At 36.4% G+C, this 11,910-nt stretch overlaps 1 long non-coding RNA gene across 2 annotated transcripts in view; it reads left to right on the forward strand.

Moving 5' to 3' along the window:
- Nucleotides 1-11,704, forward strand: part of LOC147584280 (uncharacterized) — a 124,610-nt gene extending 112,906 nt beyond the window's left edge. Inside the window, exons 2-4 of one of the 2 annotated variants that reach the window (XR_015247921.1) lie at nt 5,047-5,195; nt 7,373-7,482; nt 11,084-11,704. This is a non-coding gene — a long non-coding RNA (uncharacterized LOC147584280). Of the gene's footprint in view, nt 1-5,046; nt 5,196-7,372 lie in introns of both variants that reach the window. The other variant, XR_015247870.1, reaches the window with a different exon arrangement.
- Nucleotides 11,705-11,910: the final 206 nt, after the last annotated feature.

The raw sequence follows: 11,910 nt of genomic DNA on the forward strand, positions 1-11,910 counted from the left end.
ACCAAGTTCAGTATATAATATCCATCTACAAAAAAATCCCTTAGAAATAAAGACAAAATGGAAAATTATTAGCATTAATGACATTGGTATTCACTCACTTGGTATTAGAAAGCCCAATAATACAGCTTCCATAAAATAGACCATGTCTTTAGGACTTTCTGGGGTAATTTTCCCCATTTTATTGATATAATTGAAATACAACACTGTATGAGTTTAAGGTGTAAAGCATAATGGTTTGCTTTACATATATTGTAAATTGATTATCATAAAAGCTGAGTTACCATTTGCCATCATATAGATAAAATTTTTAAAAAGCAAAAGAAATTCACATGTATCCTATAGCAGTGTTAGCTATGGAAATTACCTTTTCTTCCCAAATTCGGTAACTACAAATCTGATTTCTTTTTCTATTTATTTATTTGTTCTACATAATAAGATTCTGCATAAAAGTGAGATAATACAGTATTTGTCTTTCTCAATCTGACTTAATTCACTTAGCAAAATGCCCTTATGTTCCAATCATGTTGCTACAAATGGCAGGATGCCCTCACTGTTTATGGTTGAACAATATTCCACTGCATGTGTCACAGCTTCTATTCATCCATCCAGTGGTGGATACAGATGTTTCCATGTTTTTGTTATTGTAAATAATGCTGCTATAAATGTGGTGGCACAGATGACTTTTTGAGTTGTTTTTGTGTCTTTTGGATATATTTCCCAAAGTACAAATGCTGGATTATGTGGTAGTTTTATTTTGGGGGGGGTCTTTTATACTGCTTTCCATAGTGGCGGTACCAGTTTATAATCACCCCAAAAATGCACAGGGTTCCTTTTCCCCACATCCTCACCCTGTATTTGTCTTTTTCATGATGCCCAACAGGCATGAGGTGATATCTTCTTGTTTTTTGATTTGTATTTCCCTGATGACTAGTGATGTTGAGCATCTTTTCATATACCTCCTCATCTTTTTTTTTTTTTTTTTTTTTTTTTATCTTGGGAAAAATGTCCATTCAGATCTTTTGGCCGTCTCCTAATTGGATTGTTTGTTTTTGCTATTCAGTTGTATGAGTTCTTTTATACATTTTGGATATTAACCCTTTAGGAGATATATAATTTACAATTTTTTCCCCATTTTGTAGGTTGCCTTCTCAATTTCTTGATTGTTTCTTTTGCTGTGAAGAAACTAGTATGATGTAGTTTCACTGTTTATTTTCCGTTTTGTGATGTGTGCTTCAGATGACATATCCAAAAAATCATTCCCAAGACCCATGTCAATGAGCTTTTCCCCATGTTTTCTTTTAGGACTTTTATGATTTCAGACCTTACATATAAGTCTTTAATCCATTTTGAGTTCATTTTCATGAATGGTGTAATATAGACGCCTAGTTATATTCTTTCATATGTGAATATCCAGTTTTCTCAGCACCATTTATTGAAGAAGACTGTATTTTCTCCTTTGAATATTCTTGGCTCCCTTGTCAAATATTAGTTGATGGTATGTGTTTCAGTTTATTTCTGAGCTGTCAGTTCTATTCCATTGTCCTATGCCTGTTTTTATGCCGGTACTACACTGTTGATATTGGTATAGCTTGAAATGAGGAAGTGTGATGTCTCCTTTGTTCTTTTTAAGGTTACTTTGTCTACTTGAGGTCTTTTGGGTTCCATATAAATTTTAGGAGGGTCTTTTTTTCCCCTATTCCTGTAAGACATTGCCTTTGGAATCTTGACAGGGATCACATTGAATCTCTTAATGGATTTTGGTAATTATTGTCATTTTAATAATATCATTTCTTCTAATCCATGAACATAGAATGCCTTTCATCAGTGTCTTTTACTTTTCAGAGTAGAGATCTTTAACTACCTTAGTTAAGTTTATTCCCAAGTATTTTCTTGTTCTTGATGTTACTGTAAATGCCATTGTTTTCTTTTTCAAATAATTCATTGTTATTGTAAACCAAGGTTACTGACACTTGTATGTTAATTTTATATCCTGCAACTTGACCTCTGTATATAAAACCATGTAATGTGCAAATAGAGACAGTTTTACTTCTTCCTTTCCAATTATGTATTCTTTGTTTCTTTTTCTTGCCTGCTTACCTGGTGAGGACTTCTAGTACACTGTGTTAAATAGGAGTGGTGGCAGTGGGCACCCTTGTCTTATTCTTGATCTTAGAAGAAAAGCTTTGTTTTCACCAGCGAGTATGATGTTAACTCTGGGTTTGCTATATATGGTCTTTATTATGCTGAGGTACATTCCTTCTACACCAAAAAAGAATATTTTATCATTAATGAATTTTGTCAAATCCTTTTTCTGCATTTAGTGAGATTTTTTTTTCTTTTATTCTAATGTGATGTATCATGTTCATTGATTTGATGGATGTTGACACACCTTTACATCCCAGATATGAATCCCATTTGATCAGGGTGAATGATACTTTTAATGTGGTACTAATTTGAATTTGCTCATTTTATTGAGAATTTTGGCATCAATATTGATCAAAGATTGGAGTCTGTAGTTTTCTGGTAGTGTCCTTTCCTATCTTTGGTATGGGGGTGATGCAGGCCTCATAAACTGGGTTGGGAAATGTTCTCCTCCCTGCCCCCATTTAATTTTTTGGAAGGGTTTAAGAGAAGGCTTGCTGTTAATTATGTAAATGTTTGGTGAACTTTACCAGTGAATACATCTGCTCCCAGCTTTTCCTCATTGGGAGATTTTTTATTATTGATTCAATGTACCTACTAGTAATTGGTCTGTTCAGGCTTTCTAAATGCTTTGTGATTGAATCTTGATAATTTGTATGTTTCTAAGAATTTTTCCGTTTCTTTTAGATTGTCCAGTAATTTGGCATATAGTTGTCCACAGCAGTCTCTTATCATGCATTTAGTACTTCTGCTGCAATGTCTCCTTTTACATTATAATTTTTTGTTAATTTCAGTGTTTATTTTTTCCTTGGTAATTCTAGCTAAAGATTTGTCAATTTTGTTTATTTTTTTCTATTGTTTTCTTATTATTTCCTTCCCTCTGCCTGCTTTGGGCTTAGTTTGTTCTTCTTTAAGGCATAGCATTAAGCTGTTTATTTGGGATATTTCTTGCTTGTTAATGTAGACATTTATGAACTTTCCTCTTAGAATTGCTTTCATAGAATCGCTTAAGTTTTAGAATGTTGTATTTCCATTTCATTTGGCTCAGATACATTTTTATTTCCCTTTTAATTGCTTCTTTGGCTGTTCAGGAGTATGTTATTTAATTTCCATGTATTTGTGGATTTTCCAGTTTTCCACTTGTTGATTTGTAGTTTTTTAAACATTGTAATCAGAGATACTTGGTATGATTTCCTTCTTTTTAAATTTGCTAAGCCTTGTTTTATGGTCTAACATATGGTCTATCCTATGTTAGGATAATGTTAGAAAATTTTCCATGTGCACTTGAAATGAATGTGTATTTTGCTGTTGTCAGATAAAATGTTCTATGTATGTCTTTTGGGTCTATACTCTTGTTCTAATTCCATTTCCTTATTGATTCTCTGTCTAGATGATCTATTAGTTGTTGGGAGATGGGTATTAAAGTTAGCAACTATTTTATTGCTATTATTTCTTCTTTTAGCTCTATTAGTTTTTAATTTACATATTTAGGAGCTTCAGTGATGGGTACATAAATATTTACAACTGTTATATCTACTTGATGGAATGACCGCTTTTTCATTATTTTACCATATTTAAATTCTGTTTTATCTGCTATCACTATAGTTACCCCTGTTTTTCTTTTTTTTAACATGTGCTTGAAATCTTTTTCCATTCCTTTACTCTCAGTCTGTATGTGCCTTTAATGTTGAAGTGAGTCTCTCATTGGCAACATACGATTGGAACATTTTATATATATATTATATATATATATAAAATATACATATATATATAATATATATATATTTTTTATTTTTGAAATTTATTGTCACATTGGTTTCCATACAATACCCAGTGCTCATCCCAAAAGGTGCCCTCCTCAATACCCATCACCCACCCTCCCCTCCCTCCCACCCCCCATCAACCCTCAGTTTGTTCTCAGTTTTTAAGAGTCTCTTATGCTTTGGCTCTCTCCCACTGTAACCTCTTTTTTTTTGTTTTCCTTCCCCTCCCCCATGGGTTTCTGTTAAGTTTCTCAGGATCCACATAAGAGTGAAAACATATGGTATCTGTCTTTCTCTGTATGGCTTATTTCACTTAGCATAACACTCTCCAATCCATTGGAACATTTTAAAAAATCCATTCAGCCATTCTGTCTTTTGTTTGGGGAATTTCATCTATTTAAAGATTCTCGATAAGTAAGGCCTTACTCTCGTTATTTTGTAGACCCATTCTTCCTAGCTTCTTATCCTGCTCTCTTTGTGTTTTGATGTCTATTTTTTTTTTTTACTTCATCACATTGTTTTATATAGTTAATATACATTTTTCCTTTGTTGTTACCATGAAGTTTATATAAAATATCTTCAAATTTTAACACCCTATTTTAAAATAATAACTTTAGGGGCGCCTGGGTGGCGCAGTCGGTTAAGCGTCCGACTTCAGCCAGGTCACGATCTCGCGGTCCGTGAGTTCGAGCCCCGCATCAGGCTCTGGGCTGATGGCTCAGGGCCTGGAGCCTGTTTCCGATTCTGTGTCTCCCTCTCTCTGCCCCTCCCCCGTTCATGCTCTGTCTCTCTCTGTCCCAAAAATAAATAAAAAACGTTGAAAAAAATTAAAAAAAAAAAATAATAACTTTAATAGAATTCCTAAGCTTTACACTTTTACTTCTTCTCCCCCTATCATTTTCGGTTATAAAATATAAATATGTAAATTGTAATATTAATATTGTGTAACTAATAACAGATTCCCACAGCTGTTTATTTGTTTTTCACTTTTAAACTAGATTTGAAAATGACTTACACACCACCATAACCATACAACAGAATCCAGCTTTGACTTTATATTTACTTTGACCAGTGGGTTTTACTCTGCCTTCTTATGTATGTTTGCTTTACTTATTTATTTTTTAATTTATTTTTGAGACAGAGAGAAGGTGAGACACAGAATCCGAAGCAGGCTCCAGGATCTGAGCTGTCAGCACAGAGCCCGACGTGGGGCTCGAACTCACAAACTGCAAGATCATGACCTGAGCCAAAGTCGGACACTTAACTGACCGAGCCACCCAGGTGCCCCATGTATGTTTGCTTTATGATGTTAATGGGTGTCATTTGTTTCCACTCAAGGAACACCTGATAGATAGAGTTTCATACAAGGCAGGTCTGGGTGTGAATTCCATCAGCTTTGCTTTTGGAAAATCTTTATCCCTCTTTTATTTATGAAGGACAGAATTTCCAGTATTCTTGGTTGAAAGATTTTTTCTTTCAATATTTTGAATATGTTATTTCATGCTCTTCTGGCCTCAAAAATTTCTGTTGGGAAATCTTCCACTAATCTTATTAGGGGTTCACTTGTTTGTACTTCTCTTTTTTCTCTCACTGCTTTTAAGTTGTTCTGCTTTTCAAAAATGAACTATTAGGACCTCATCAAAATAAAAAGCTTCTGCACAGCAAAGGAAACAATCAGCAAAACTAAAAGGCAACCAATGGAATGGGATAGTATATTTGCAAATGACATACCAGATAAAGGGTTGGTATCTAGAATCTATAAAGAACTCAAACTCAACACCCAAACAACAAATAATCCAGTGAAGAAATGGTCAAAAGACATGAATAGACACTTCTCCAAAGAAGACATCTAGATGGCTAACATGAAAAAATGCTTAACATCACTCATAATCAATGAAATACAAATTATAAGCCACAATGAGATACCACCTCACACCTGTCAGAATGGCTAACATTAACACGTCAGGCAACAGTAGATGCTGGCGAGAACACAGAGAAAAGAGGATCTCTTTTGCACTGCTGGTGGGAATGCAAACTGGTGCAGCCACTCTGGAAAACAGTATGGAGGTTCCTCAAAAAATTAAAAATAAAACTACCCTACGACCCAGAAATTTCATAACTCAGTATTTATCCAAGGGATAGAGGTGTGCTGTTTCAAAGGGGTACATGCACCTCAATGTTTATAGCAGCACAATCAATAATAGCCAAAGTATGGAAAGAGCCAAAATGTACATCAACAGATGAATGGATAAAGAAGATGTGACATATATATACAATGGATTATTACTGAACAATTAAAATGAGGGCAATCTTGCCGTTTGCAACTACATGGATGGAACCAGAGGATGGAACTAAGTGAAATAAGAGAAAGACAAATGTCATATGACTTCACTCATATGAGTAATTTAAGATACAAAACAGATGAAAAAGAAGGGAAGCAAAATAATATAAAAACAAGGAGGGGGACAAAACATAAGAGACTCTTAAATACAGAGAACAAACTGAGGGTTGCTGGAGGGGTTGTGGGTGGGGGATGGGATAGATGGGTAAGGGGCATTAAGGAAGACACTTGTTGGGATGAGCACTGGTTGTTTTACATAGGGGATGAATCACTGGAATCTACTCCTAAAATCATCATTGCATTATATGCTACCTAACTTGGATGTAAATTTAAAAATTAATTACTTTTAAAAAATGTTTGCCTTTTGACCATTAAATTATAATGTGTCTTGATGTGACCATGTTTGGGTTCTTTAGGGCCTCTTGGATCTAGAGGTCTAGTTCTCTCACCAGGTTTGGGAAGTTTGGAGCCATCATTGCTTTAAATACACTTTCTGTCCATTTCTCTTTCTCATAATTCCCAGAATGTGAATATTGTTTCTTTTCATTGTGTCTTACATGGTCCATAGGCTTTCTTTAGTCTTTTTCACTCTTTTTTTCTTGTTGTTCCTCTGATTGATAATTTCAAACATCCCATTTTCCACATTGCTGATTTTATTCTGCATGGTTGATTCTGCTTTTGAAACTGTTGAATTTTTCAGTTCAGTTATTGTATTTTTTAGACTATGTTTTTACCCCCTAATTTTGTTGTCTGTGTGTTCTTGTCCTTCACTAAGCTTCCTAAAGAGGACTTTTTTGAATTCTTTGTGTGACAGTTCACAGATTTCCAAGATCAGTTAATAGAGTTTCATTATTTTTTTTCATATTTATGTTTGAGAGAGACAGAGACAGACCACAAGCATGGGAGGAGCAGAGAGAGAGAGAGGGAGAATCTGAAGCAGGTTCCAGGCTCTTAGCTGTCAGCACAGAGCCCATTGCAGGGCTGAAACTCACAAACCGGGAGATGATGACCTGATTGAAGTCACATGTTTAACCTACTGAGACACCTAGGCACCCCTATTAGCTGGTTTTTAATGGTGTTATATTGATCTGATTTTTCGTTATCCTTAATTTGTCTCCTCTTCTAGACTTTTCCAGATTTGCTTTGACAGAGACATTTCTTGACCAGTCAGCCTACTTTGAGCTTCTGGATGTGACAGCAGATGGGGCCTGCTATTAGGATATATTTTCAGACAAGGTAACTCTTTAAGTTCTGAAGTCATAAGGGAAGGATGTGCCCTGACTTGGGCAGAAATCCTGCCCATGTCAGGCTGTAGGATCTTGAGTCGAGTTTACCAGATGGTGGGGATTGGGTATGACACTTAGCACTAGGTGGGGCTATAAATTAGCTTCTCTGCCTTAGTGGGGCAGCAAGACAGGACCCGGTGCCTGAACATTTCACTGTGTGGGGACCCAAATCAGGTAAGAGTGTGCACTGAATATCCTGGTCAAGGGGGACCACTGGTTTTTCTCTACAGACAGGAAAAGCCTTGGGTTTTACACTGTTCAAGTGCTACTTTGAGCAAGTCTGTTGGATGGGCTCGGTGGTCTCCTTTGTTCTCTGGTTAGGTTTCTGGGTTGGTGGACTAAAGCCTGTATTCAATAAGTGGGACTACAAATTTGTTTCCCTAACTAGGCACAGCAGGAGAAGCAGCTCCAAGGTTACTAATGTTCTTTGTGGTTTTGACTTAAGCTGACCTATTCCCTGAGTTCCTGCTGAACAGAGCCACTTGCTTTCACTCTGGGGGTGTTCAGCACTGCCCACACTCAGGTTGAAATTTGCTGGGTTATACAGCTTCCATGTATTTTTGCCAGTCCTTTCTCTCAGATGGGACTGGGGATACAATCTAGTGTGGTTAGGGCTATGACTGTTCTTCTGCCTAGCTGTGGGCAGATCAGGCTATAGGGCCAGCAAAACTCCTTGTTTGTGGACCTGAATTGTGCAGAGCTATACCTGGTCAGACTGCAAATGAGCAAAACCAGTGGCTGGAACTACTATTTGGGCTCTGGAGGTAAAAACTCAGTCTGCCAAGATCTGAGTGCAGGTAACTGGGAGCCCTTCCCCTTTTGTCTGATACAATTAGATTTCCAAGGGTTCGGGCCTTGCAGATTACCCTGTCTTACCAGATAGGTTAATGAAACCAGAGTAGTGGCTCCTACAAAGTGACCACAATGCTGGTGACGGGTAGGGTGGGGTGCCAGAACTCACTTCTAAAGTCCCCTTTCAAACAAGGATCTCAGGAAAGACCTCTCAGTGAAATATCACAGTTGCCTGGACAATGTAATCACTATGTAGTTGCTTCTCTTACCTTCCTAAGGCAGTATGTCCTGGCCTCTGTAGTAAAAAGGGGTTCTTCAGCATTACTCCCCTGTTCTATGATTCTCTCAGTGGCATCTTGTCCATGGACAGTTGTGAGGGGGACTAAAGTCTGTAATGAACTATGTCTTCATCTTGGTGACATAATACCTCCTTAAAGAAAGTTCTTAAATAAATCTGGTGATTATTTTTTAGTGTATTTGTTTTCAGTCAACACTAAAACAATAGTATCTAATAGAGAAATGTGTACGTAGCTTTGACCTTCTTTACTTGAAGGTATTTTCCGATTGTGAAGCAGTTGTTAATTTTCCAAACTGCCATTATATCATAAAGAACATGAAAATTTTGCTTTACCACTAATGCAAACATACTTGATATAATTCTAAGGGTTAAAGAAGTAGACTATTCAAGAAGTATGCTGGGAAGAACATTAATTTACAACTTAAACAGAAAGCTCAAATTCTGGGTTTTGTTTGTATTACCCAAGTCAGTCAAACTTAGCAAGCCTCAGATGCCTCTGCTATGAAAAATATGTTGAGAGGATTAAATAAGTATATACAGGTGGTAATAAATGCCAGTTTACAGATAAAATAAGGAAGCTAATGGCTGAAACTTTTGTGGGTGTAGAGGCACTTGGGTTTTATCTATCTGGGAGAAATCATGAGAGATCTTGAAGTAAGCCCACTGTAAGATTTTCTATCACAGCCTAGAACTGACATATATATCAATCCAATTTATATTACTCTGGTAATCCAAACTAGTCACATGAATAAATCCAGATGAAAAGTCTGGGAAATGGCCAAGCATGAATTGGTGGTATTCAGCTAGCCATCACTGCCACAACTTAGCACCTTTTTTTTTTTTTTTATCTTAGTTTTCTTAGCCCTGGAATTAGAACATTGGATTTAGCAGTTACAAAAGAGAAATCACCTGTTTTGTCCATTTCTCATTTCATTATTTTCTTTTTTCCAGTCCCTGGAGTCAGACCTCATTCTATTTTCTTTGGATATTCCTGGAAGCTAATTATCATTTAAACAAGTATCAGAAAACAGGCAAAATGTTACTATGTTACAACTGAACATACATATTTCAATAGAAGCTAAAAGACAAACTTTAGAATCAAAACATTATCTTTAAACAGGTACTTAATTTGCTATAACATACTGGCCCCAAAGATAAATCCTAGTCAAAACGCTCATCTTGAAGCAGAAAGTCGTACCATAAAAATATTTATGAGTAGCACACATTATGCACTGTGGGGATACCTTACTTTTTCAATAAAAGTACTTAAAGAATAAGGTATTTGGAAGGAAGCTAATGAGTACAGGTACTGATTATTTACAAATTTTAAATTGAAAACTTTAAAATCTGTTTCTATATAACAAGAACTAGAAAATAATTTCCAGGAAACATTAAAACTATGCACATTAGTCCATATCTGGATATACTTCTTTTGTGGTAATTCATTGAAATATTTTGTTATAAAATCAAGATGACAAATTTTTAAGAAACTAGGATTCAAACACTATTAAAGCGATTTATGGAATCTCAGCGCAAGTAATTAACTGCTAGAAAACACACACGCTAGTGTATAATCACATAAACCAGACACTCAGGGGTGAATGTGCCAACGAACGATGAAGACAGATTTAAGCAAGAATAAAAATAGTAAATGAAAATTGCATGTGGTATTGAGATCTAAAAGGTCCTAACGGTTCCACATGCAGCATCTGTAGCATGAAGGAACACAATTATTTACATATAAACGGTCTGCTTACATACAACGATCACATAAGTAAATGTCTACATTATGCTGCAAATGTCATGCAAGAAATACAACTGTCTGATTGATATGCAGAATGTTTGCCAGGATGGTGACAGCCAAAGTAAGTTCAAAGTCACAGGAAATGTTGTCATCAGCCTAGTGTAAAAATGTACAATTACTTGCTATTCTCTTTCTGTTTAAAGGTGACTACTACTATCTTTTCCCTAGGCTACTTGTTCACTGTAGCTTATTATCATTACAAAGTATTAAAATGGATTAGCTTTTCCATATTGTGTTCATATTGGGAAGGGCATGTTTCAGACAGCTCACTGACAAGATTTTTGAAAAAGCATTTTATTTCTCTACTAAAAATTACCAGGCAGCTTGTTTTTGAGAATAAAAATCTCTAAATTGCATGCTTGCAAATTCTTTTTGCTTGATAATTTCATTTAATATAAAAAAAAGAAAGAGAAGTGAGCAGTATCTAATTAATATCTTCTAATGCCCAACTAATGTCAAGCATGACTCCAATTTATAACTGAACTGTATTTTTACATTGAAAAATTCAATTACATTTACTGACAGACTTTGAAATGCCACATTATTTATATTGGCAAACTTTGCAGGCTCACGGTATATTTATTAACATTCTTTCCACAGAATAAAGCATATATACAATACAGATCACTGCATTCTTCATTTTTTAATCTTTCAAAGTGATATGTATATCTACCAGAGCAGCAAGAGGCCGCTTCAGACTAAGAGAGCCAAAAGACCAAATGGAGGCAGACATTAATGTGCCCTTCCTTTAATTCTCCAGGCAAAACAAGGTAACCTTGACATTTCACTATCCTCTCTGGCTCCTGCTTCTTTGCTCTTTCTCTGGTGCTTCCCCCTCAGCCCCTCCCCACTCCATCCTTGTTCCTACAAGCATACAGAACAACCATAGGGCCCTCTGTGCACACATCAACAATTTTGAGCTGTGAAGAGGTTCAATTGCCACATTGGTGACTCAGTTGCAAAGCACAAATCATTTACTACGATAGCTTGAGGACATGACAATGACAGACATCTGGGCTGGAAGGCGAAAAAGGGGTTATTCGCAGCTGGTACATTAGTCCTGCTAGCCACTAGACCACCACAGTGTCCCTGTCCTCCAGTTTCCTTCCCCTTCTTTCTGCCTGCTTCCTGCTGTCAGCTGCCAAAAGATATCTGTTCTCACCCTTTGCTGAATGAAAAGGTGCTAATGCATGACTTCAGGATATGTCAGAACATAGAGTACTTACAAGTGTTGGGAGATGCAGCCAACCTGACCATAGGGAAAAGAAATGAGTAACCAAGGAGCAATTGTCTTGAAAAGGAGAGGGGGAAATATTCAAGGGCTATTCCTTTTCTTTGTATATTGTGGGGCAGGGCGGGGGGGGGGGTGGCGGGCAGGATGGGAATCTTCCTTTAAGCCACCTTTCCATTTCCCTCTCCCTGCACAGGATATCCAATGTCTTTAGCAATTCTGAATATCCTATTATTTCTGTAGTCTGATGTTG

This window comes from Puma concolor, chromosome A1 (genome assembly GCF_028749965.1).
Source record: "Puma concolor isolate L17-30 chromosome A1, mPumCon1.1.hap2, whole genome shotgun sequence".
Classification (NCBI taxonomy): domain Eukaryota; kingdom Metazoa; phylum Chordata; class Mammalia; order Carnivora; family Felidae; genus Puma; species Puma concolor.